The sequence below is a fragment of the Rhinatrema bivittatum genome, chromosome 19 (assembly GCF_901001135.1).
Source record: "Rhinatrema bivittatum chromosome 19, aRhiBiv1.1, whole genome shotgun sequence".
NCBI lineage: Eukaryota > Metazoa > Chordata > Amphibia > Gymnophiona > Rhinatrematidae > Rhinatrema > Rhinatrema bivittatum.
Genome location: NC_042633.1, coordinates 3022402 through 3048505, shown reverse-complemented (window position 1 = coordinate 3048505; position 26104 = coordinate 3022402). Strand labels below are relative to the sequence as shown.

The 26104-nt window shown below is 44.9% G+C and overlaps 1 pseudogene; it reads right to left on the bottom strand.

The window, feature by feature from the left end:
- Window positions 1-2616: 2616 nt before the first annotated feature.
- The window catches only part of LOC115081052, a 128143-nt pseudogene continuing 104655 nt past the window's right edge, over window positions 2617-26104 (bottom strand).

Sequence of the window (26104 nt, the reverse complement as noted above, 5' to 3'; positions counted from 1 at the left end):
GCCAATGTAACCCCAATATTTAAAAATGGCTCCAGGAGCGATCCGGGTAACTATAGACCAGTGAGCCTAATTTCAGTGCCAGGAAAAATAGTGGAAACTATTCTCAAGATCATAATCGTAGAGCATATAGAAAGACAAGATTTAATGGGACACAGTCAACATGGATTTACCCAAGGGAAGTCTTGCCTAAAAAATCTGCTTCATTTTTTGAAGGGGTTAATAAACATGTGGATAAAGATAAACCGGTAGATATAGTATACTTGGATTTTCAGAAGGCATTTGACAAAGTCCCTCATGAGAGGCTTCTACGAAAACTAAAAAGTCATGGGATAGGAGGCAATGTCCTTTCGTGGATTACAAACTGGTTAAATGGCGCCGGCGCCATTTTGGTTCCTGTCCCCCGACGTCATGAGCGCAGGAGATCACTCCAGGACCCACGCTGGACCCCCAGGGACTTTTGGCCAGCTTGGGGGAGCCTCCTGACCCCCACAAGACTTGCCAAAAGTCCAGCGGGGGTCCGGGAGCGACCTCTTGCATTCGAGCCGTATTGCAAAATGGCGCCGGCTGTATGGCCGTATTGCAAAATGGCGCTGGCCATACGGCCATACGGCCGGCGCCATTTTGCAATACGGCAATGAGGCCATACGGCCGGCGCCATTTTGCAATACGGAATTTTGTCCAGGTGGACGGTAGTATACTCCTATCACTATATTCTTACCCAACACACATGGGATTTCTACCCATATAGATTCTACTGAGCATTTACTCTCTTGTATGATCTTTATCCTGTTGGACTCTATACCCTCCCGGACATAAAGTGCCACACCCCCACCAAGTTGATCCTCCCTACCCATTGCGATATAATTTGTACCCTGAAATAGCACTGTCCCATTGGTTATCCTCCTTCCACCAAGTCTCTGTGATGCCAATTATGTCAATCTCACCATTTGCTGCTATACACTCTAACTCTCCCATCTTACTTCCTAGACTTCTGGCATTGGCATACAGACATTTCAAAGTGTGTTTTTTGTTTGTATTAACAACCTGCTTTTCAGTTGTTAGGGATAACTCAGAAAGCATTAGCTTCGGTGATTTTTTATATATAGGCACATGGACTATGTTTGCTTTTAATGGAACCTCTCTGTTGGGATGCCCTAACTCTCCTATTTCATTAGTATCCTTCAAGGATACATTTCTCTGAACCATGCACTGCTGAGTGACTGTTGGCTTTCCCCCTTGTTCTAGTTTAAAAAATGCTCTATCTCCTTTTTGAAAGTCAGTGCCAGCAGCTTGGTTCCACTCTGGTTAAGGTGGAGCCCATCCTTTCGGAAAAGTCTCCCCTTTCCCCAAAAGTTTCCCCAGTTCCTTATAAAGCTGAATCCCTCTTCCTTGCACCATCGTCTCATCCACGCATTGAGACTCCGGAGCTCTGCCTGCCTCTGGGGACCTGCATGTGGAACAGGAAGCATTTCAGAGAATGCTACCCTGGAGGTTCTGGATTTCAACTTCCTACCTAAAATCCTAAATTTGGCTTCCAGAACCTCTCTCCCACATTTTCCTATGTCGTTGGTGCCCACATGTACCACGACAGCCGGCTCCTCCCCAGCACTGTCTATAATCCTATCTAGGTGACGCGTGAGGTCTGCCACCTTCGAACCAGGCAGGCAAGTTACCAGGCAGTCCTCACGTCCACCAGCCACCCAGCTATCTACATTTCTAATAATCGAATCACCAACTATGATGGCCGACCTAACCCTTCCCTCCTGGGCAATAACCTTGGGAGACTTGTCCTCAGTGTGAGAGGATAATACATCACCTGGAGAACATGACCTTGCTACAAGATCACTTCCTGCTACACCAGGGTGATGTTCTCCTACTGGGAGACCTTTCTGATTCAAGGCAGCACTGGAGCTGCCAGACTGGATTTGGGACTTGGCTACTATGTCCCTGAAGGTCTCAGCAATGTACCTCTCTGTCTACCTCAGCTCCTCCAAGTCTGCTGTCTGGTTTCTTTATTTGCACAGGATCTGACAAAGAGGCACATCTGATAAGGCTTCCTTCTCTGCATTAGGACAAGGGCTCTCTTTCCACTGATGCAATGCAGTTTAAAGCTCACCTGGGTAAAATTCCTTCCTTTGCTGTAGCAGGGACTGGGCCTGTCAGAATTTATCCTGTACATGGCTATTATAATTCATAATTGGTGCATCATTGGTAAACAGGAGATATCACCCTACATCACCCTACATCCCTGTTTCTAGAGCTACTGGGAAGGATATGGAAAGAAATGTTTCAATAATAGATTTCTCATATAAGTCTTCAAAAAGAGATTTATACTACATAAAATATAAAATGTGTGGTGAATGGTGGTGACAACTTCTAAAATGATATTGTACAAAGAGAGCACAGAATGATTTAAAAATGTGATCACATCCTCCTAGATGAGAAAAAAAAAGTTGTATTCAAAATCTATTTACACATTATTCTGAATTTAATATAAATATGAAAAGGACTATGCTCTGGATCAATGATGCATTTCTGGGCAAAACACAGATCAATCAATATGAACTGGCCAGATAATATTAAATTTATCAGTCATTTAAACAGATATTAATCATTCTAGGTTTTTGTTAGGTACTTCCTGTTGTTCCTTTCAGGCCTCAGGAGAATAATGTAGCATTTGGGGATAAAGATACAGCCCAGCAGTCCCACACTGGAGGCCAGGATAGCAAATATCTCCACCACCACCATGTACTTGCCCCTGGTGCTCAGGTACGTTGGGATGAAGGACACCCAAACACTGCAGAACACCAGCATGCTGAAGGTGATGTACTTGGCCTCATTGAAACTGTCAGGCAGATTTCTTGCTAGGAAAGCTATGAAGAAGCTGAGACCAGCCAGAAGTCCCAGATAACCCAGAACACAGTAAAATGCAGTTATTGACCCTTCATTACATTCAATTAGTATTGCTCCAGTTTCTGATTGCATGTTAAGATATGGGAAAGGAGGAGCAGTGCATAACCAGGCAAGACATAAAAAGGCTTGAGGAAGGGAACAGGAAAGGACAATAGAGTTTGAGAACCAGGAACCCATCCATTTCCGGAGCTTGCTTCCAGGCTTGGTGGCTTGGAAGGCTATGACCACAGTGATGGTTTTTGCCAGAATGGAGGAGAGAGAGATGGAGAAAGTGATCCCAAAGACAGTCTGTCAGAGAATGCAGGTTATGTCCTTAGGAAGGCCGATGAATATCAAGGAACAGAGGAAGCAGAGCATGAGGGAAACAAGGAGAATGTAGCTGAGTTCCCGGTTGTTGGCTTTCACTATGGGAGTGTCTTTGTAATTAATGAAGATTCCTAGAATGACAGCAGTGATTAGAAAAAAGCAAATGCTGATTAGACTCAAAGCTATCCCCAAAGGTTCTTCATAGGACAGAAAGGTTATCACTTTTGGGATGCAGGCATCTCTCTTCTGATTGGACCGTTTGTCCTCTGGGCACTTTGTACAGGCATCCATATCTGAGAAGAGAAAATATTTAGTCAGTATCTCACAGGCAGCTTCAATTTCAGATCCGTGAATGAACACATTTATTTATTTATTTATTTATTTATCTATTTATTTATATGTTATTATATACCGTTGTTTGGAACATGCTGTTACAACGGTTTACAAGCAAGAAAAATGGTAAAAAACTGTAAAATAATAAAAATGCTATTACAATTCGCTAAAAATAATAAATATTTATTAATATTCAGGGATTCTTTGATTCTGCAGCTTAGAATATTATTGAATTTACGATGCTGTAGTATTTTGGAAGCAGTTATTAAAAGATTATATACATTTCATGCTGGTAAAAGGAAGTTTCCACTTGTACTTCCTGATATTTTAGGAAAGTGCATATTCAATTGGCCAAATAGTTGTGCATTTTTCCTCTCACCAGATAAACTATTGAATGTGCTGAATGGATGGATATTTTGGGGTGTTTTGGGATGAGAAAATACAAAACACAAATACATTCTGCATGCTGGGTTCACTTAAGATAATAACACCTTTGCACTGTCAGTTTTTGCAGATAAGGGAAAGGTAACTGCCTCTCTCTGCAGTTTATCCCTAAGCCTTAGATTAAGGGCAGTAGGGATGTGCATTTGTTTTGAACGAATGCGCAATCCGCAATGAATAGGTCCCTATTCATTGCATTCGTAGGGTTCTGAAACGTATGGCGAAACCCCAAGAATGCAACATATCATTAACGAATAAAAGCCCCACCCTCCTGACCCCCCCCCCCCCAAGACTTGCCAAAAGTCCCTGGTGGTCCAGTGGGGGTCCTGGAGCGATCTCTTGCACTCGGGCCGTCGGCTGTCAGTATTCAAAATGGCGCCAATAGCCTTTGCCCTTACTATGTCACAAGGGCTACCGGTGCCATTGGTCAGCCCCTGTCACACACACATGCACATTCAGGTTCCCACTCTCACATGCACCCAGGCTCCAAACCTATCTCTCACAAACACAAAGATGCCCTCACCCACACATATATACAGGGCCTCTTCCTCAGCAACAGCCAGACCACTTCTTCTGCCACTTTAGAGATGGGATCCCATGGCAGCCTTGCCTCTGCTGGTCCTCTCCTTTAGGTACTATGAAGGTGGTGTAATATCCCTTACCTCTAGACACAGCCGACATAGGGCTGGATTTATTAAGGCTTTTATGCCATTCTTTGTCTATGGGAAAAATACTTAGTAAATGATCCCCATACTTTTCTGTAATTTATTCAATCCTAGGGCCTGGAAGGAACCTTCTGCACTTCCTGAAACCCTTTATAGGCCATGCAACCAGCAATTTTGGAGGACACTGACTGATGATGTCATTGCTTCTCTAGTATAAAAGGAAGCTCAGTACTACCACTCAGCTCCTCAGCAACAGCTCTCCTGCTGTGCTCCTGCCTGCAGTACTAGTTGCTTCTGGTTTCTGTCCTGCTTTGTTCCTGTGTCCCTGCCTTGCCGTGTCCCAGGCCTCCTGCCCTGTTCCTTCATTTTTGTGTGCCAGCCTTCCTGTCTAGTTCTGTCTTCCTGCCTTGTCCATGTCTATATGGTCTTCAGCTCCTTGGCTTTGATCTTCTCTTGTTGAGAGACTGGACACTGACCTTGCCATGCTGGGTGTCTGCCATGACTCTGCCTGGACTTCAACTATACTTTTGCCTGTGGCCTGCCATGGCCTCACCTCAGACTCTGACCACTCTTGTTCTGTCTCGGCCTGCAGCCTACCAAGTGGGACAGCCACCTCATGGAATGCCCTCCTCACATCAGCCCAAGGGTCCACTCCATGCCACATTACAGATTGCTGAGGCCATTTACTCATCTGAAGTTCCACTCTGAATTTCCTATGGGGCATCTCCCAAGCCATCCAGCAGCAGGAAACAAACCAGACCTAGATCATACAAACCCTGCATAACCTCTCTACCAGCCTGGATCATTTGCAGGTCACACCTGCCTCCTTTATCAGCTACCTCAGGGCCTGCACCTCCACCCATGGGCTTCCTCCTTCTACTCTTGCCACTGTTGTATGATAGAAACCCAAAACCCTGCCACATTTTTTATAAACTCACAGACAAAAGTACTGTACTTTTCGATCTTCCATCCTAAATCGTTAAAAGATAATATACTAATTGGCCAATTTCTAAGATTACGCTGATTATGTATTACAATTGGACAGTTTGAAAACTCAATAATTATCGTCACGTTTTGCAGAACAGGGTTATCCTCAATCCTGTATTAAACATGTTAATAAAAGAACCATGTATGCTAACCATGAGAATCTTTTGCTACGATCAGACAAGTCTCCAATTACTCGATTTCTATGCACCATACCGTATTAACAATATTCACCTAAGATTCAAAATGTCAATGGAAATCATTGGCACATATTACAAACTGATGAGATGTTCAAAGAATTCCCCATTATTACTTCCAAAAAGAACCACTGTTAAGTTATTGACTTCCTCTGTGGTGCCTACTCAATGTAATACATTGGGATTATGTGGCCAGTTCATATGTGGGGAGTGTTCTATATGCTCCCTCGTCATGTGTCTTCATAATTTTGAGCATCTGTCCTTGTCAAAAAAATATGTTCTTCCCAAATATTTTACATATACATCTACACAAGTCATTTACGCAATAATATGCCCTTGTAATCTGATCTAATCTGTAGTGTTTTTATCTACATTATTTGATATCTTTTTAAATCTAATTTTGTAAAAAACAAGCCTTTGTAGTGAATAAAAATATTATTTTGATATTATATTGTGGGATAATATTTGACATTATGCATGTGTTTATTAAAAAAAGATATAATTGCGATGGAGAAGGTACAGAGAAGGGCTACCAAAATGATAAGGGGAATGGAACAGCTCCCCTATGAGGAGAGACTAAAGAGGTTAGGACTTTTCAGCTTGGAAAAGAGACGGCTGAGGGGGGATATGATAGAGGTGTTTAAAATCATGAGAGGTCTAGAACAGGTAGATGTGAATCGGTTATTTACTCTTTCGGATAGTAGAAAGACTAGGGGCACTCCATGAAGTTAGAATGTGGCACATTTAAAACTAATCTGAGAAAGTTCTTTTTTACTCAACGCACAATTAAACTCCGGAATTTGTTGCCAGAGGATGTGGTTAGTGCAGTTAGTATAGCTGTGTTTAAAAAAGGATTGGATAAGTTCTTGAAGGAGAAGTCCATTACCTGCTATTAAGTTCACTTAGAGAATAGCCACTGCCATTAGCAATGGTTACATGGAATAGACTTAGATTTTGGGTACTTGCTAGGTCCTTATGGCCTGGATTGGCCACTGTTGGAAACAGGATGCTGGGCTTGATGGACCCTTGGTCTGACCCAGTATGGCATGTTCTTATGTTCTTATGTTTTAAATAGAAGTGGGTCCTTATAATATTATAGAATTTTAGTGGTTTAGGGACTTTTATTTGTATACCTTCAAGAATCTTTTACCTATTTGACAGATTATACCATAGCAAAAGGTAGAGACAGAATTAGTGAAGCTACCAAAATTAGTGCCTCTCTCTTTCATTATTACTGCTGCTCAGGTAATGGTCCATAACCTAAATCACAGGATATTAAACAGCTAGAGGCTAAAGAGCATTTGGTGTGTTTTTTCAGCAGCATCTTAGCATCCAGAGAAGATCAGCTCCAAGCCTGAACAGCCATCTCCTTCACCTAATGATGCCATAAGGAAAAGACATTGTTGCGATCCCGGGCCATGCCTCGGGATCCCCACTCACCATTGGCCAGCCCCGGCCGCAGGAGCTCCCCTCCGGCCGTCCAGGCCCGAGATGCGGCCTATCGCGGCGTTCTCCCTGCGAGGGAGACGCCGCCACCGATCCGCTGCTGGCCGTGCTCCTTAGGCGCACTCGCGCAGGTGCTCTAGATTTAAAGGGGCCAGCGCGAGAAAACTGACGACAGCCTCCTGATGACATCAGACGCTGCCGGGTTATTTAAACCCGGCAGTCACAGCTAACCTTCGCCTTGCAACGAGGTACACTCTTCGGAGTAGCTAGTTGTGCTTCCTGCTTCCCGGGCCCTGCTTGTTCATGACGTCTGATTCCTGCTCTTGACCTTGCTTCGTTCTTTGACTCTGGCTTCAGTTTCCATCCCTGGTTTTGGCATCCGACATCTGATTCCTGGCTCCTGACCTTGCTTCGTTCTTCGACTCCAGCTTCAGCTTCCGTCCCTAGTTTTGGCATTCGACATCTGACTTCTGGCTCCCGACCTTGGCTTGTTCTGGACTTCGGCTTCGTCTCTCTCCACTGCCGCAGGTACATCTTCTTCACCGCCCGGAGGTTTCTCCTAAGCCCCAGCGGCTCGGGCCCTCACTGGCTTCTCCCGGCAGGACCGTGGATTTCCAAGGGTGAAGTCTCTCCTGACCTCCTGGGCACCTTCTCATCATCAGATACCTCGGCAGGCTGCTCTTCTGATCCTTGGTCGCATAGGATTCATACCTGAAGACTGGAGGATAGCAAATGTAACCCCAATATTTAAAAAGGGCTCCAGGGGCGATCCGGGAAACTACAGACCGGTTAGCCTGACTTCAGTGCCAGGAAAAATAGTGGAAAGTGTTCTAAACATCAAAATCACAGAACATATAGAAAGACATGGTTTAATGGAACAAAGTCAGCATGGCTTTACCCAGGGCAAGTCTTGCCTCACAAATCTGCTTCACTTTTTTGAAGGAGTTAATAAACATGTGGATAAAGGTGAACCGGTAGATATAGTATACTTGGATTTTCAGAAGGCGTTGACAAAGTTCCTCATGCGAGGCTTCTAGGAAAAGTAAAAAGTCATGGGATAGGTGGCGATGTCCTTTCGTGGATTGCAAACTGGCTAAAAGACAGGAAACAGAGAGTAGGATTAAATGGGCAATTTTCTCAGTGGAAGGGAGTGGACAGTGGAGTGCCTCAGGGATCTGTATTGGGACCCTTACTTTTCAATATATTTATAAATGATCTGGAAAGAAATACGACGAGTGAGATAATCAAATTTGCAGATGACACAAAATTGTTCAGAGTAGTTAAATCACAAGCAGATTGTGATAAATTGCAGGAAGACCTTGTGAGACTGGAAAATTGGGCATCCAAATGGCAGATGAAATTTAATGTGGATAAGTGCAAGGTGATGCATATAGGGAAAAATAACCCATGCTATAATTACACGATGTTGGGTTCCATATTAGGTGCTACAACCCAAGAAAGAGATCTAGGTGTCATAGTGGATAACACATTGAAATCGTCGGTTCAGTGTGCTGCGGCAGTCAAAAAAGCAAACAGAATGTTGGGAATTATTAGAAAAGGAATGATGAATAAAACGGAAAATGTCATAATGCCTCTGTATCGCTCCATGGTGAGACCGCACCTTGAATACTGTGTACAATTCTGGTCGCCGCATCTCAAAAAAGATATAATTGCGATGGAGAAGGTACAGAGAAGGGCTACCAAAATGATAAGGGGAATGGAACAACTCCCCTATGAGGAAAGACTAAAGAGGTTAGGACTTTTCAGCTTGGAGAAGAGACGACTGAGGGGGTATATGATAGAGGTGTTTAAAATCATGAGAGGTCTAGAACGGGTAGATGTGAATCGGTTATTTACTCTTTCGGATAGTAGAAAGACTAGGGGACACTCCATGAAGTTAGCATGGGGCACATTTAAAACTAATCGGAGAAAGTTCTTTTTTACTCAACGCACAATTAAACTCTGGATTTGTTGCCAGAGAATGTGGTTCGTGCAGTTAGTATAGCTGTGTTTAAAAAAGGATTGGATAAGTTCTTGGAGGAGAAGTCCATTACCTGCTATTAAGTTCACTTAGAGAATAGCCACTGCCATTAGCAATGGTTACATGGAATAGACTTAGTTTTTGGGTACTTGCCAGGTTCTTATGGCCTGGATTGGCCACTGTTGGAAACAGGATGCTGGGCTTGATGGACCCTTGGTCTGACCCAGTATGGCATTTTCTTATGTTCTTATGTTCTTATCCACCTAAGACCAAAAGGCTCGGGTCCCTACGGGCTCCTCCTGGGGGGACCTTGGGCTTCCAGTGGTGAAGCCCTCTTCGAAGGCTCTCCTCAGCGCCGCCTCCCGGCTGCGATGCCCACTGTGGGGTTCCACAGCACTACACCTGCCGTCTCAGCCGGCACAAGGGTCTACGATCCTAACAGACGTCAGGCCTCATCTTGGGATTTTCTCAGGTTTCTCAGTGCCTAGGGCTTTCTACCAAGTTGGTTGGTGCTCTTTGGAGTCTTAAGGGGTTCTTGCCCCTCTCGGTGACTATTTTGCCACTTTTGTAATGTATTGGGGTGTTTATGCATCTTTTTCAGTTGTTTTGAACCTCTATCACTGTCTTGTGGGTTTTCTGCCTCTTTCGGTGCTTTGTTCCCCCTTCATGGTGTCTTGAGCTGTCCCTGCAACACTTGGTGCTATTTTTCCTAGTTGTAGAGCCTTGGAATGTTATTTCCACTGTTGTTAACTTCACTTTTTTTTTTTTTTTTAATAAATTTTTATTGGCACTGTCTGTATAAACAATCCAGTAACAGAAGTCATTGATATAACATATAAACAAATTGCAATAAACTTTGAACATAATACACGAATGCCTCAGTTTTCTGTTTTACCCCCCAATTCCCTTCCCCATCCCCACCCCCCTACTTTCCCCCTTACCCTCCCCTCCCCTGCTTCATAATAACTCCAGATGTACAGTACGGATCGATGTTCCAGCTATTTATCCCCACCCTTCTTCCACACCGTTTCCCACTGAGTTCCATTTGCTCCATCCCCTGAGATCTCCAATACTGTGGCCCCCCTTTCTGTCAATGGGGGATCGTTCCCATATCCCAAGAACCCATATGCCTCACAAGTCCTTATACCATCGCAGGTAAGGTTCCCAGAGTACCACATGTTTCTCCATCTTGTCGAGTTGCTGAGCCCGAAGATAATGCCAATAATGCAGCTGCCAGAGTCTATACGAGACAGAATGCATTGTCGGCACCCATGCTGATCTCCAGCATGCCGCTACTTCCTGCCTCGCCGCACAGAGTACTTGATGAATCAAGGTCCATTTCAACACATTCCATGAGTCCGGATAGGCCGATAACAAGTATACCTCTGGCCGCAAACCCAAATAAATGTGTAACATCTGATGTATCACAGTTTGTATCTGTCCACCAAATGTGAAGGAAAGAACCTTCTTGGCTACATTGCCTCCAGCAGGTTGCCCTTTGAGTGGGATACATTTTATGTAATTTAACAGGTGTTAGATACCATCTGGACAACATTTTATAGTTGGTGTCCAATATTAGGGATGTGAATCGTTTTTTGACGATTTAAAATATCGTCCGATATATTTTAAATCATCAAAAATCGTTAGGGCCATGATACAATACCAATTCCCCCGATTTATCGTCAAAAAATCGTAAATCGGGGGAAGGGGGAGGGCAGGAAAACCGGCACCCTAAAACCCACCCCCGACCCTTTAAATTAAATCCCCCACCCTCCCGAACCCCCCCCCCAAATGCCTTAAATTACCTGGGGGTCCAGCGGCGGTCCGGAACGGTCTCCTGCAATTGAATCGTGTTGTCTTCAGCCGGCGCCATTCTGCGCCGCCATTTTGCAAAATGGCGGCGCAAAATAGCGGCGGCCATAGACCAACAAGATTCGACTGCAGGAGGTCGTTCCGGACCCCCGCTGGAGTTTGGCAAGTCTTGTGGGGGTCAGGAGGCCCCCCCAAGCTGGCCAAAAGTCCCTGGGGGTCCAGCGGGGGTCCAGGAGCGATTTTCTGCCGCGAATCGTTTTCCGTACGGAACATGGCGCCGGCAGGAGATCGACTGCAGGAGGTCGTTCAGCGGGGGTTCCGGACCCCGGCTGAACGACCTCCTGCAGTCGATCTCCTGCCCTCCCCCTTCCCCCAATTTAGCTACGGACCGCCGCTGGACCCCCAGGTAATTTAAGGCATTTGGGGGGGGGGGGGTTCGGGAGGGTGGGGGATTTAATTTAAAGGGTCGGGGGTGGGTTTTAGGGGGTTTTAGTGTGCCGGTTCACGATTTTAACGATTTTCATGATACTCTAAACACCCAAACGGCGACGATACGATTCCCTCCCCCTCCCAGCCGAAATCGATCGTTAAGACGATCGAGGACACGATTCACATCTCTATCCAATATATTAGACGAAATAGATTTTTGAATTAAATAACCAAAGCATGGCTTCCATTGCGTAGTAGTCCACTGTAGATTCAGCTCCCTTTCCCACGCTCGCTGATATCGGGCCTCTGCCAGATCCGCCTCCGCTAACCATATATATATATTAGAGATAGCGCCCTTCGCTCCCATATAAGTACCACACATGGCTTCGAAGTTCGTCTGTTTCCGAAACACATCGACTGTATGGGATAGATCCAACAGGCAATGCCGTAGTTGTAGGTAATAATAGTTTTCTGTGTCTGGGAGGTCATATTTGCTTTGTAAGTCCCGAAAAGGTATAATTTGCTTTTCCTTTAGCAATTGCCATAATACCAGATCCCCCATCTTCCCCAACGGTCAGGTGGACCTCCCTCACAGGATATCCAGTAATTATTTTTATATAACCCAATCGGCAACAGAGGTGAAACCAAACCTGATCCTGATAACCTGGCTCTATGTTTCTGCCACAGACGTAGAGTAACCTGCGTAAAGGGATTAACCACCTCTTGGGCCCTCGATTTCCGAGGCATCCCCCAGATTCTATGTGATAAGGGTACCCCCCTCCAGTGTCCTGCTCAATCCTTGCCCATAATTTCAGTTCTTTCCCCGCCACACATTCCGAGATGACCCTTAATTGGGCGGCTTGATAGTACCGGCTAAAATTTGGCACCGCCAAGCCCCCTTCTTCCCTGGATTTATGTAGAACCTGTCTAGTTATACGAGGTGGTCTCCTCCGCCAGATAAAATGAAATATCTTAATATGCAATCTCTTCAGGAATTTGGCTGGCACCTCTATTGGCAGTGTCTGAAACAAGTAGAGCCACCACGGCAACACATTCATTTTAATTGTAGCCGCTCTCCCCATCCAGGATAACCTGTAGGGGTACCATATCTCTAGGTCCTTAGCTGTTTTTGACATCAAAGGCGCATAGTTTAAAGAGAACAATTGTTTCCAATCTGCATGAAGCATAATACCCAGATATTTTAACCCCCTCGTGGACCATTTGAATGGAAAGTGATCTTGGATACTAATTCTCTGAGTTTCGGTAAGTGTAAGATTTAAAATCTCCGTTTTTGTCATATTAACCTTGAATCCCGAAAGAGCGCTAAAGCGCTCCAATTCCTGTATCAAGATTGGCATAGTCAGCTGTGGGTTTGCAATAGAGAATAAAATGTCATCAGCAAATAACAAAATCTTATGTTGGGTTTCCCCACTTACTATGCCCTTAATATCCTCATTTTGTCGTACCCTAGCTGCAAAGGGCTCCATGAACAGCGCAAACAACAAAGGTGATAGGGGGCACTCTTGCCTCGTACCCCGTCCCAAAGCAAAGAGGGGTGAATAAGAGCCATTTATTTTTATGCATGCTTTAGGGCATGCATGCTTTAGGGCATGCATGCTTCAGGGCATGCAATCCATGCCCTGAAATTGTCTCCCAACCCCACCTTTCTTAAGACCCCAAACAGAAAATCCCAATTTACTCTGTCGAATGCCTTTTCAGCATCCACTCCAATTAACACGGAGGGATTATTGTGCATTCGTGCTGTCCATATTAAATTTACCACCTTCCTAATATTATCCCCGGCTTGTCTGCCCGGAATGAACCCCGCTTGATCAGGATGTATTAGCTTATGTATCACCATATTCAACCTACGAGCCAATACTTTGGCTAGTATCTTCAAGTCCAAGTTTAGGAGGGATATAGGTCAATAGGAGCCACACACAGACTTATCTTTCCCCGGCTTAGGTATCACCATTATGTCTGCTATCTCCATAGAAGCCAGAAAGGAATTAGTAGTAAGCATATCTTTATAAACCCCCTGTAGGCGTGGGACCAGAAGGTCCTTAAATTTCTTATAGAAAAGGCCTGTAAATCCATCTAACCCGGGCGCTTTAAACGGTTTTAGACTGGTAATAGCATCCGCAATCTCCCCCTTGGTGATATGCATATCCAAAATCTGGACTTGGGCTTCCGTTAAGGCTGGCATCTGGATCTCCTGTAAATAGGCCTCAATCCGCTCAGGTGGAATATGTGGCCCTGACGAATATAGTTCAATGTAGAATTGCGCAAATCTATTCCGGATGCCCTTGTTATCCAGGATATACTTGCCCTGCATATCTTTAATTTTAAATATAGTGCTCTGGGCAATTTGTTGTTTTAATTGTCTTGCCAACCAGCGTCCTGGCTTATTCCCTTCTAGGACATGAAGCCCCCTATTCTTGTCTAGCTTATCTAGTATTTCCCCATCTAGTAATACACGTAGTTCATTTCTTTTTTTATCTAACTCTCTTAGTGTGCGCCACCCACCATTCTGTTTATGCTTCCTTTCCAGGTTCCCAATAGCCATGAGCAGCTCATCCCTCGCTCTTTTATTCTCTCTTCGTATGGCCGTCTTTCGAGCAATTAATTTCCCTCGTATGACCGCCTTAAAGCAATCCCATACTGTTCTGGAGGCCATCTCACCGTTATCATTAAAGTCAAAGTACTCCTGGATTTCTTGAGTTAAAATTTCGCAGAAATTGTTATCTGCTAGTAGGCTACTATTCAGCCTCCAGTATTGAGTCCCTCTTTCCTCCTGCACCAATCGAAAGGTACCCTGAATATTTGCATGGTCCGACCAAGTGATATTACCGATTTTAGTCTCCTTGCAACCCATGCACCAGAGCTTACTCCCCAACCACATGTCTATTCGGGAATAGGTTCCATGTACTCTGGAAAAGAATGAGTAGTCCCTATCCTTGGGGTGCTGGTGACGGCAAAGGTCCACCAATCCCCAGTGATCCATCAGCAGTTTCAGCCGTTCCCTGTTCTCCTTACTCCCCCCTCCAGGCCATTTACTATGGTCCACTTGCGGGTTCAAAATAGTATTAAAATCACCCCCCCAGCAACAGAGTTCCCTGTATAAACCCCCCAAGTTCTTGTTCTAACTGGGTAAAAAAAGCCCCTTGATTTTGATTGGGGGCGTATACACTAATCAACGTAACCAGAATGTTATCAAGTTTAGCTACCACTGCGATATATCTACCTTGTCGGTCCTTTTTGCTCTCTAAAATTTCTACTCTCAGGTGTTTAGCGAACAAAATACCCACCCCTCCCATCTTTTTCCCTTCCCCATTAGATGCTAGAATAATATTGGGAAAATCTTTATCTCGGAGTAATTTCTCATCCTTTCTCAACAAATGTGTTTCCTGTACAAAGTAAATAGAGGCTCTCTGAGCCTTCGCATCCTTAAATAATAGCTGGCGTTTCCTCGGATGGTTCAGGCCTTTAACATTTAGGGATACCAGTCGTATATCAGCCATAATAGATCATTAAGAACATGTCGTGAAAAAGCTTCCCAACTAGTGTTTCATCCGTACTGCTTACTACCCCCCCCCCCCCCCCTATTTTCTTACAGATAATTGTCACATACCACCCCCTGTTTCCCCCCAACCCTAACCATTTTTAGTGAGGAAGTCAGCCTCACCCACAACATAACGGAGGATTAACGTCATCCCGTGTAGCGTTTACCAAACATCTTAATCACTATGTATAGTATATATTTGCCCATTCAGAAACTACCCCCCAGTTAGCCCACCCCCCTCCAACAATGCTATCATCATATGCAGAATACTCTCTTGTGGTCCCCCCATCCTTTGCGTTGCGAGACTTCGCAGCATCCGCACCACATAGTTTCTTCTGTGAACTTCCTCCTCATGGTTCCCCTGCCACATAGAATCACACTCATCCAGAGCTCTTCAAGCCCCCATCCTGACTCAGTCCTCAGTGGGCCCTTGTCCCTCTTTGGCACCTTCTTGTCGGCGTAGGCGTTTTCCTCCTTTTCCCGCACGCTGCCAACGGGGGCCCAGTCCATTTCTTCCAGCTTGGGAGCTTGTATCAGATCCTTTTATCTCAATTCCATGTTGTCGCAGGAACTTTTCCGCGTCCCCTGGTTGCTTAGCCACGCAGGTGTCTCCACTTATAGTAAACAATATTCCAAATGGGTATAGCCATCTGTAACGCACGTTTTCAGCCCGCAGGGTTTCGGTGACGCTTTTCATCTCCCTGCGCTTTTGCAGGGTTATTTATTTATTTATTTATTTATTTATTTATAGATTCTTATATACCGCGGTACATATAGTTATACATCACCTCGGTTTACAGTGAAACAGTAAATTAGCAACAGGCTTTACATATAACAGGTTAAACAGAATAACATTTAACAGCTACAGGCTTTACAATAATAATACTGAAGATAGATCATTATATATTTGAATCACCGCCCCCCGCCATTTTATCTGTCAGAGCGTTCGCGCCTTAGCCATTATTAACTCTTTGACTGCAAAGGTATGCAGGCAGGCTATTATATTTCTAGGTTTATTGTTGGCAGGCTTACCTAGGGTTCGGTGCGCTCTATCGATTGCTATAGTACGTTCATAAGGTTTCTGTGCATCAATGCTGAGTACCGCTTTGCAAATGTCCTGCACCAGCTCCACATAGTCTGTTGTCCCCTCCTGCTCCGGAAGTCCACGGATACGGATATTACATCTTCTCTGCCTATTTTCCAGGTCCTCCACTTTGTTTAGCAAGTCATTTTTAGCCTGATGTAGAAGCTGGATATCCTTAGCATGCTGCAGAATGACTGTGGCCTGCTCATCTGCTCCCTGCTCCACCACGTGGAGCCTCTCCCCGATTTCTTCCACCTCAGTCCTCAGTGCCCCTATGCTCTCTTTTATTTCCGCTTTTAATGTTTGTATTATTTCTTTTTTGGCTTCCTAGAGCCAAATTTTTATTTCACTTCCCTCTGAGGAGTTGCCAGCGCTGGCCTCAGGTTTCAGTCCTTCTCCCCGCGCGGCTCCGTCCGCCATATTGGCTTCCTCAGCAGGCAGCAGCACAGACGAGCTCGTGGCCGAGCCCCAATATGAGAACTCTGAAAGATCCACCATTTTGCAGCGAGCTGCCATCCTTCACCCCGATATGTAAAATCTCGTCGGGATACCTTAACGGGCTGTTTCGCTTATTTTAAATGCTTTTCTTCCCCGTAGCTACACGGAGCCTGGAGCTTATCCTGCCATTCGCCTCGGGTGACGTCCGTTAACTTCACTTTTGGAGCCATGGGGTGTTATGGCCACTCTTGCTGCCGCTTTGCTCCTCTGACTGGTTCTTTCTCTATGGCTGAGATGATAAGAACATAAGAAATTGCCATGCTGGGTCAGACCAGGGGTCCATCAAGCCCAGCATCCTGTTTCCAACAGAGGCCAAAACCAGGCCACAAGAACCTGGCAATTACCCAAACACTAAGAAGATCCCATGCTACTGATGCAATTAATAGCAGTGGCTATTCCCTAACTAAACATGATTAATAGCCGTTAATGGACTTCTCCTGCAAGAACTTATCCAAACCTTTTTTGAACCCAGCTACACTAACTGCACTAACCACATCCTCTGGCAACAAATTCCAGAGCTTTATTGTGCGTTGAGTGAAAAAGAATTTTCTCCGATTAGTCTTAAATGTGCTACTTGCTAACTTCATGGAATGCCCCCTAGTCCTTTTATTATTCGAAAGTGAAAATTGTTGCGATCCTGCCCGCGAGGAGCGGGGCAGGCTCTTATCTTCACAGCCAGTCGGGCTGCTGATGCTGCTGCTTCTCCTTCCCTGAATCAGCTGGGGCTGTCTCCGCAGCTGTTGCTATGCGGCCGGTTCCTCTGCTGCTGTTCTGCCTTTCCCCGACGTGCTGCTGCGATCCCGGGACCTTTAGCCAGCAGGGCGGCTAAAGGTCCCTGAAGCAGGACCCGGTGCCTGCTTCAGCCCGGGTCCTTGCCTGGCAGGGAAGCCGTCCCTGCCAGTGCCTGCAGCCTGCTACAGCTCTCTACTCTGCCTGCTGTCTTCACGGCATGGAGCCGTTCCTGCAGTCGGCCCTTCTCCTGCTTCCTGTTTCAGTCCTTGCAGCTCTCTGTTCTCTCTGCCGGTGCCTGCAGCCAGCTTTACCTCTCTCTGCTTCTTCCTGCTTCAGTCCTTGCAGCTGGGAACTGCTCCACTGACCTGCCTTCACCCAGCTCCAGCCCAGGGCTGCTCCACTGCTTCCCTGGGCCTTCCACATGGCTGAGGACGCCACCAGCTTCCAGCTCTTCTCTACAGCTCCCTAGGGCGTGGGCGCGCACCTCTCTGCTCCTCTTCAAGGGCCAGCCAGGTGTGGCCCCATGCTGACCCCTCCCTGGGCGTTGTCCACCTCAGCTCTACTAAAGGGCTCAGCGTTCAGTCTGTCTTTGCCTTCGCAAGGAGTTGGTCACTCCTGAGATCCTTCGCTCCAGGAAGTTGTCCGTGTTCCAGCACTTCTTCAAGGTCCTGTGTTCTTTGTTGGAGCTCCTTGTCCAGTCCTGATGTCTACCCACTGTTCCAGTCCTGATGTCTGCTTGCTGTACCAGCCCTGATGTTTGCCTGTTCATGTTCCTGCCTAGGTCTGTCTTCCAATCCGCTATCCATGTTCCAGCCCAGATGATGCAAGCCTTGTACCTTGTTCCTGAATTCGCCTGAAAGCTAAGTACCTTGTTCTTGAACCTCCTGAAAGCTAGCACCTTGTTCCTGTGTTGCTTAATGTCCTGGTACCTCGCGGCAAGCCATATCGTGGTCCGTGACCAGCCCCACGGGTGGGCTGAGTAGGGCGCTTCATGATGCAAGCCATGTACCTCGTTTCTGAGTCTCTGAGAAGTATTTACCTTGTTCCTGAATCTCCTGAAAGCTAGCACTTCGTTCCTGTATCTTCAAAATGTCCTGGTGCCTCACGGCAAGCCGTGTCATGGTCCGTGACCAGCCCCACGGGTGGGGCTGAGTAGGGCGCTTCATGTTGCTAGCCATGCACCTTGTTTCTGAGTCCTTGAGAAAGCCTTACCTTGTTCCTGAAACTTCTGAAAGCCTGGTATCCTGTGGCAACCCCTGTCGTGGTCCGTGACCAGCCCCACGGGTGGGCTGTGTAGGGTGCATCATGTTGCCAGTCTCGTACCTCGCCCTTGAGTCTCCTGTATGCATCATACCTCGTTCCTGACTCCACGTCTCTTCCTCCAGTACCTCGTCTCTGAGTCTACGTCAGCACGTCCAGTACCTTGTCTCTGAGTCTGCGTTTGCACTTCCACTACCTCGTCCCTGAGTCCACGTCTCTGCCTGAGTCTACCTCGTTTGAGTCCCGTCTGCATCCATGTTCCAGTCTTCGCTGCCCTGGCCTCCATCCAGCCTGCCGCTTCATGCCGTACCCTGCGGCAGGTCCGAAAGGGCTGGGAACGGTCGGAGGACTGTTCACAAGACCAACTTTGCATTGTTGGGTCTTCCGAAGCGTGCAGGTCTGGAGGAGGGCCTGTCTTCCAGTCTTCACTCCAGCTTGCTTACGTCCAGCCCATGCTCGGGCATGCCAAGCCTCCCGCGGCACCTCTCCAGACCTCTCTGGCGTCGAGCCGCGGCCCAAGGGCACATACATCTCCCAGGAGTGGGATTGCTCTCCTAGCACTCCACAACAGATTGCGAAGGCCATGTGTCCGGCGTTCATGTCCTTGTGATGGGCCTGTGCCAAGTTCCGAAGTTTCTTTGCCAAAGGAATTTTTGTTTTTTAAAAGGAAAAAAAAACTTCAGTCCCAGTTTTTTGCTGTGTTTACCGACCTGCTGGAGGCGCCAGCTTATTTGAACTTTTGTTTTCCCACACCGCTAGAGGCCTAGCACCTGTTTTCACCAAGTGCCTTCTTGAGACTTTTGCTTAGCCTGGGTACACTTGCTGTAGACCTGCAGGAGGCGCCTGCACCCAGGTTCACCATCTTCCACGCTGCAGCATCTGGTTCCTGTGCTGCACGACTATTGTGGGGATTAGGAGCTTGGCCTCCTGGCAGCTGGCAGGCCACGTCAGGGGCTAAAATCTATCACCACGTCTAACGGTCTTTTTCTTGGGCCTACGCTTAGTGCAGAGGAAATGTCATGTTCCGACCGCAGCAAGCTTTAGCAAGTAACAACCTTCATCTGTCACTAGCTAACAGGAAATCAGTCTGCAGTAAACATATCTAGTGCAAGCTTTTGCAGCCCCAGAACAGCTCATGGCCTACTTGCCTTTATGTGGTTTTCACACCTAGATAGTTCAGTACAACCGCCTCATGACCAGCTAATGACCTCCCCCCTCCCTGCCTGAAGACTGACCGCTTGCACCTACTGCCCACTTGCGCCTACTTAGTGTATATAGGCCTTAGGCCTAATCTGTATTTCCTGACTTTGCTGGCAACATATTTCGCAACCATGTGCTTTGGCAAGCTCAGTACCGGAAGAAGCCAACACCCCAGAGACGATACCTGATTGGACTATAAAGTAACGTTCATAATTGGATATTAGAAGAAGATAAACACCCAGGATGCGCATCAATGTATTTCTATTGGACAATGCAAAAAGTTTAAAAACTCCAGCCCGAGGGCTCTGCGCTTTGAGAAGCAAGCTGAATGCCAATTGCCACTGACCTGCGGCTCCAGAGAAACAACGACTTCCTCTTATTCCTTGTTCCTCTTTCTATATTGTCTTTGTATTGCTATCAATAAATTTGCCTTTTAGATCATAAAGCTGTCTGAAGGTGCTTTCCGAATACCCGCAGAAAAACATAATGGTAGCAGAGGATTGTTCCGTGACGCGGATGACCTGATGCGGGTATCGCGGACCAGCACACCTTCAGGGATATCTCATTACCAGCATCGAAGGAAGTGGGGGTGCCGTTGATCGGGAGTGGGAACCCACCCTGAAGCATCCAGAATCTACTTTGAAATTTTTGAGACCTGAGGCACTTCAGAAACCACGAAGGAAGCATTTGAGGAAGTAAGTTTTACTCTCAAAGAAAAGAAAAAAAAACTGTTCAGTAACTTTTATTATTTCCTAGACCTGGCGCGCACTGCTATCTGGCAGATCTAGTACAGTACCAATCAGTAAGTCCAAGCTGAATATTTCGACATACCACCTGGGGCTCCGGGCATATACGGGCATATACGTGGGATATATACTGGGATACGCGGGATGCGTACCGGGACGGAGTAGAAACTAGTCAGGTGGATTCCGAAGCGGGAAGACGTACCGCAAGAAATAAGAAGCCTTCAGATCAAGCATTCCACGGAATACGTACTTGGAGCTGTCTGGAAAGGTAAGTAAAACTTGTCTTATACGAGTGAGTCATAGGTTTTTCCGTTAGTGTGCTAATAAGTTCGAAAACAGTTGGCAGATTTGACGCTGCCTTCTGGCCCTATCCCGGTTGTTTCGGCGGTAACGCACTGGAGCCCGAGTACAGTAGAAAACGGTAACCAGTCGAACGGAAAGGAGTAGATAGGTCTTCAGTACCTTGTCTGCAGGCTGTCTCTCCCTGCCCCGCTGTGAATACCTTCGTGTTTGAAGAAGTACAGCACACCGGAAGCGTGGATTCACGGTACGGTGAAAACTACAATTAAGGTAAGGTTGAACCACTCTTTCTCATAAGAGAGTGGCTACACGAAAATCATTTTTAAATAATTATGTCGAAGTTTTGGTCTGCAATATTAAGAGGTCCCAAGATAGCAGGGGAGGTCTGTCCGTCATGTCCCCTGAGCAGAGTCATTGCTCTGCATAAGCCCAATGAGAAATTAATTCGCAAATGCCACTCTAAGTGGGTTGCGTGGGCAGCAAGGGATAGTTCCCTAGAATGGCCAGTAGGGGGCTCCTTTGACCCGTCCACGCTCATACAGCTAATAGCCTATTTTAAGAACAGGTATAGCAAGCCAAGGGCAAAATACAATAAGAGGCTAGCGGACCATATACAAGTGTCCAGATGGTTCGCTATGACAGGAACATATTTAGTAGCTATTACTGGTGATAGAGAGGTGTCACCGCCCCCATATGATTCACTATATGTTCGTGATTGTTTAGTGCCTGAAGAAACAGTGACTGCAGTGGGTAATTTACATTCAGATCCTGCTGCACTTTCAGAAAGGGAAGGAGAACCCCAAGTAAGCCCCACAGTTCACACAAGCACACCCCAACTCAGTACAGTTGAGATTGAAGATGACCTTTTTGAAGATGCTGTTCCTGCATTTGAGGAATACGGCATGTGGTTAGTAGACCCAGTTGAAAGCCCGGTAATTGTAGATATGCACAATTCAGCAGACGCTGGAATGCCAGTAGATTCTGCACCGAGTACTATTCTTGTGCCAGATGATTCATCACCCCCTCGTCCACCACCTCCTCCAACACCCCTTCCTTTGCCTCCTTCACCTCCACCCTCACCACCACCTCCAGTATTATCACCACCTTCTGAGATTCCTGAACTGCCACCAATTCCTGAACCTTTTGACCTGTCACCCACTCCCTGCCTCCGATCTATGCCTATTTTGATTGTAAGTAGCGATGAGAATACGGAAAGTAGTGAGGAAACTGAACTAGTCACCGTAACTTCAGCTGCCGCTGGCCCTCCAGCAGCCAAAATTGCTAAATTAGATCGTTCATTTTTTTATGTCACTATTTGGGTTGATTCATTTCATGGATGGACACTTGCCTTAAGCCCACAAATGAGAGTCTGTCCTCTAGAAGGATCCCTGACTGCAATTGCACTGAACACTGTTCGGAGCGCTGGAAGCCGTAACCATGCCTCCAAATGCATGACCAGATGCATGACTTTGGGCCAGGTAGCTTCACTGCTGATATCGCAGTGGTATAATAAGCAGAAACAGTGTCGGCGTGAAATAAATGATTTGGTAAGACAATATAATGGCCTGTTTCAAACCAGATTACACCAAGTAATGGGGCAAGCAGAAAACACCTGGAAGGAGTGCCTTTCATGGGCCCTTGTATTCCGTTACAGGAAACCTGAGTTTTTAGAGAGCATGTCCCCAGATAATGTGAGTTCACACATATCAGAGAAGGTATCAGCATATGTAGGACCTTACATTGCCACCTTAGTGAAGCTTGGACAGGACACAGTGTGAACTCAATATGAAATACAGTTTTGAATAGAACCACATCTAGGAAAACCTCCTTATTCTGAGCCTTATTTTTATAGCTATTGCTTGCATTACTGCAGTATTCATTTTAGGACAAAGAAGCTAAGATAAGAATTTGCTTACCTAGGATATTTGTGTACAAAAGACTAGTAAATCTTTGCCAGCCTTCCTGATGTCTGTCATGTAAGCCGGAGTGATACGCGTAGCATACAGGAACCTCCGGTATATAAAATCCAAAAATAAATAGATATGTCTCTACAGACTTTGCCTGACTAATTATGTGGCTCCCTGCCTTCTGTAGTAGGGACAGCAGCCATGCACTGGGATCAGATACATGTGGTCAGTTTTTATCAGATTGAAGAACTTTTGTAATGCCATCACAGACGTTTAACGCCCTAAAAGTAACGGGCTTGTGGACAGATATAACGGGTTGCTAGGCTTCCCATGTTAATGTATTTACCGGTCTTATTGTTCAAGTTATTGAGATTTAGTTGTGTTATCATTTGCAGGTATATTTTTAGTATAAGCATTTTTAGTATAAGTAAGTTAATCCTTTGACGGTACCGTATAGTTTAAGTTTTAAGTGTAAGTTCCTCTTTTCAATGTGAATGCATTTTTATTAAGGTGATCACCAAGCGCATGCGATATCTTCCTCTTACAACATGTTATTTCCTTTCTGATCTGAACTGTACGTTTGTGGTAAAAGAGGGATCAAGGGGGGAGCGAGACACATCTCCCACCAATTTAAATCCCCTTTGCTCTCAACTTTACATACTGATCCTTTATTACGTTACTGACTTCACATTCCTTTAATACTGAACTGGAGTACTGACAAGAACATATACTAGTGTTAAAATTTAGAATCTGAGCTGCTGAATTATGATTCTGAGAAGAGAATTATGAGTTTGGCAAGACATTTTAGCTAAAGAGTTAAACTGTATCTTAGAGAAAAAAAAGGGGAAGTAAGTGTTGCAAGGCATAGCACTGCTTATCTGTTCTGCCAGCACTGGCTGTGCTACGAACGGAAGAAAAAAAAAGGGAAATAGTTGCTAGTTTAAAATGTAGCATATTTAAGTATTAATTATTTGATATTTGAGTTCTAATTATTCTAATTATTTGGTATGACACATTGACTATAAGCTCAGAACATTATTGATTGAATTTATTTAATATTATTGGTTGGAAATCTATATGTACAATATTTGCTAATTTGATATTTCAATTGTATGCTAGTATTTACTTTTCAGGTCTTCAAGGACTTCAAGGACCTTTAGTTTTATTTTCCTTCTTCTACCTTTTGGACAGAATTCTGAACTTTTATTTTTCATACACATTTTTGATTTTTGATCCACTTTTCTTTTGATACATTTTTGATACGAATTTTGAGCTCATATTATATGTTATCTGTTGTCTGTCTAATGTTAAGATAATAAAAGTATATTTGAAGGATGGATGAGTGTGTGTCAGTCTAGTGTGACTTATGTTTAATGTAATGTCTGAAATATTCGTTGTTTGTGGTTTAGCTTACCGCAGATGACTTTCCTTTAAATGCTTAATTTGATTTTATGCTACTTTACCATATTAGGTATCTGAAACCATTAAAGAAGCACATATCCCCATTAGGCCGTGATGAATGAAAAGTTGATACACCTCACTGAAAGCGTGAAAACAACATTTATGGGACTTACTCCATTCTTCCCATCCCTTCTACGGAAGTCTCAGCCTTAACACAGAATTCATCCTCCACTCATCATTGAACTTTACTACTCTTGCTTGATTATATTTTGCCTTCATGTTGTTGTACTCTACATTAATGCAGTTCTCATGATTGTGTGAATCTTATTGCCCTGATCAGATCAGATCCATTCCCAAATTGTCAGCTCTTTACACACAGATCAACTGTTATGCATTATCCCACACTATGTTTTGTCAAATGTCAATGATAATTGATTGCCATACACACCAAGCCCATATAATGCCATGATTTGGATATCTACATACATCTACATACACCTACATGTTACACACCACATTAATTTAAAACACTTACGTTTTGCTGCTATTCCCAGTTCTCTCATGTTCATTATAGATACTCAGTCATCCCTAAGTCCCATAGATAACTGGTTTGAATTACCATCTATTATATGATTTCATTATTGCTTTCCACGTTATATTCCTCTCCAGTTGCTACATTCTGCCCTTCCTAGTCCAGACTTGTTCAGATGTCAGCGAGCCAATGGCAGCCCGGTGCAACGTGCCACAGCATAGTTTGTCAGTTCAGCCTTCACACCGTTCTTAGGCAGCTCATGTGAATAGGCTGCGCAGACAGACATGTCCTCTTCAATTCAAGTACATTTAGTAAGTCTAAAGGTTTGATGTAGTTCCAAATGTTTATATAGTTATTCTTGGTAATTGAAGACAGAATTATGACATTCATTTGATTTCCCTATTCTTAAACATCACATTTAGTAGAGTTTGTAGATACCATCCCATTGGTTACAGAGATTTCTTATCCCTCATCCATATGGATGTCTCCTTCGACATCCTATTCCTAATTTAGATTTGAAGCATTTGTTTATATTCTCATAACCTTCAAATGCATGGTAGGCTAAGACATAATGCATTTGCCTTTGTTTCCGCCGCTTTGGAAGCACCTTTGCTTCTGCTATGCCGAAAGTGCCAGGACTCAATATTATGGTAAATTCTACATCTGAGGTACACTCTCAAGTTGCTGCAGTTCGTCAACATCTGATGATGAGCATGATTGAATCTCCTTCTGAAGCTAATGAGTGAGATTTTCTAAAGGATAAGGTTGTATTTTCACAGAATTTGGTTTAATTGACGGGAAACACAGTTTAAAGTGGCTTACATTTCTAAGTGAGTTTGCAATGGTTAATTGTGAGAATGAATGAAGTTTGTTATTTTAATGGCCTGAGACAACATCTGCAAAGACAACAGAAAGTTTTTATTTTACCAGCAGCAATGTTATCTCCTCAGGCTGTTATGCTTAACGATGACGGGTAAGCACCAGGTAGCCAATCATTAGGATTGCGTACCGTGGGCAACCTAAGACAGTGGCATTAACCCTGAGTAAAATGATGGATTATTGCTTCAACTATACTAACCATTCATTGACAATCAATAATCAATCATTGAGAGGAATAATTGGAAATATAGGTCACTGGTATGCTGCCAATAGGACCACACTACAGAATCTTGGATCAACTGGAAGAAGGCCAGAACAATACCTGAATGAAGGATGAATGTGAGTTTGAATGACAATAAAGCACAGTACAAAATGAGAATGCGTGAACGATTGTGATTGTGAATTATATAAAAAGAATGATTCAACACCATAAAGAATATGGAAGCCATTTTTAACAGTCTAAAAGGTGGGTCATACTAAATTGATGCTATGACCA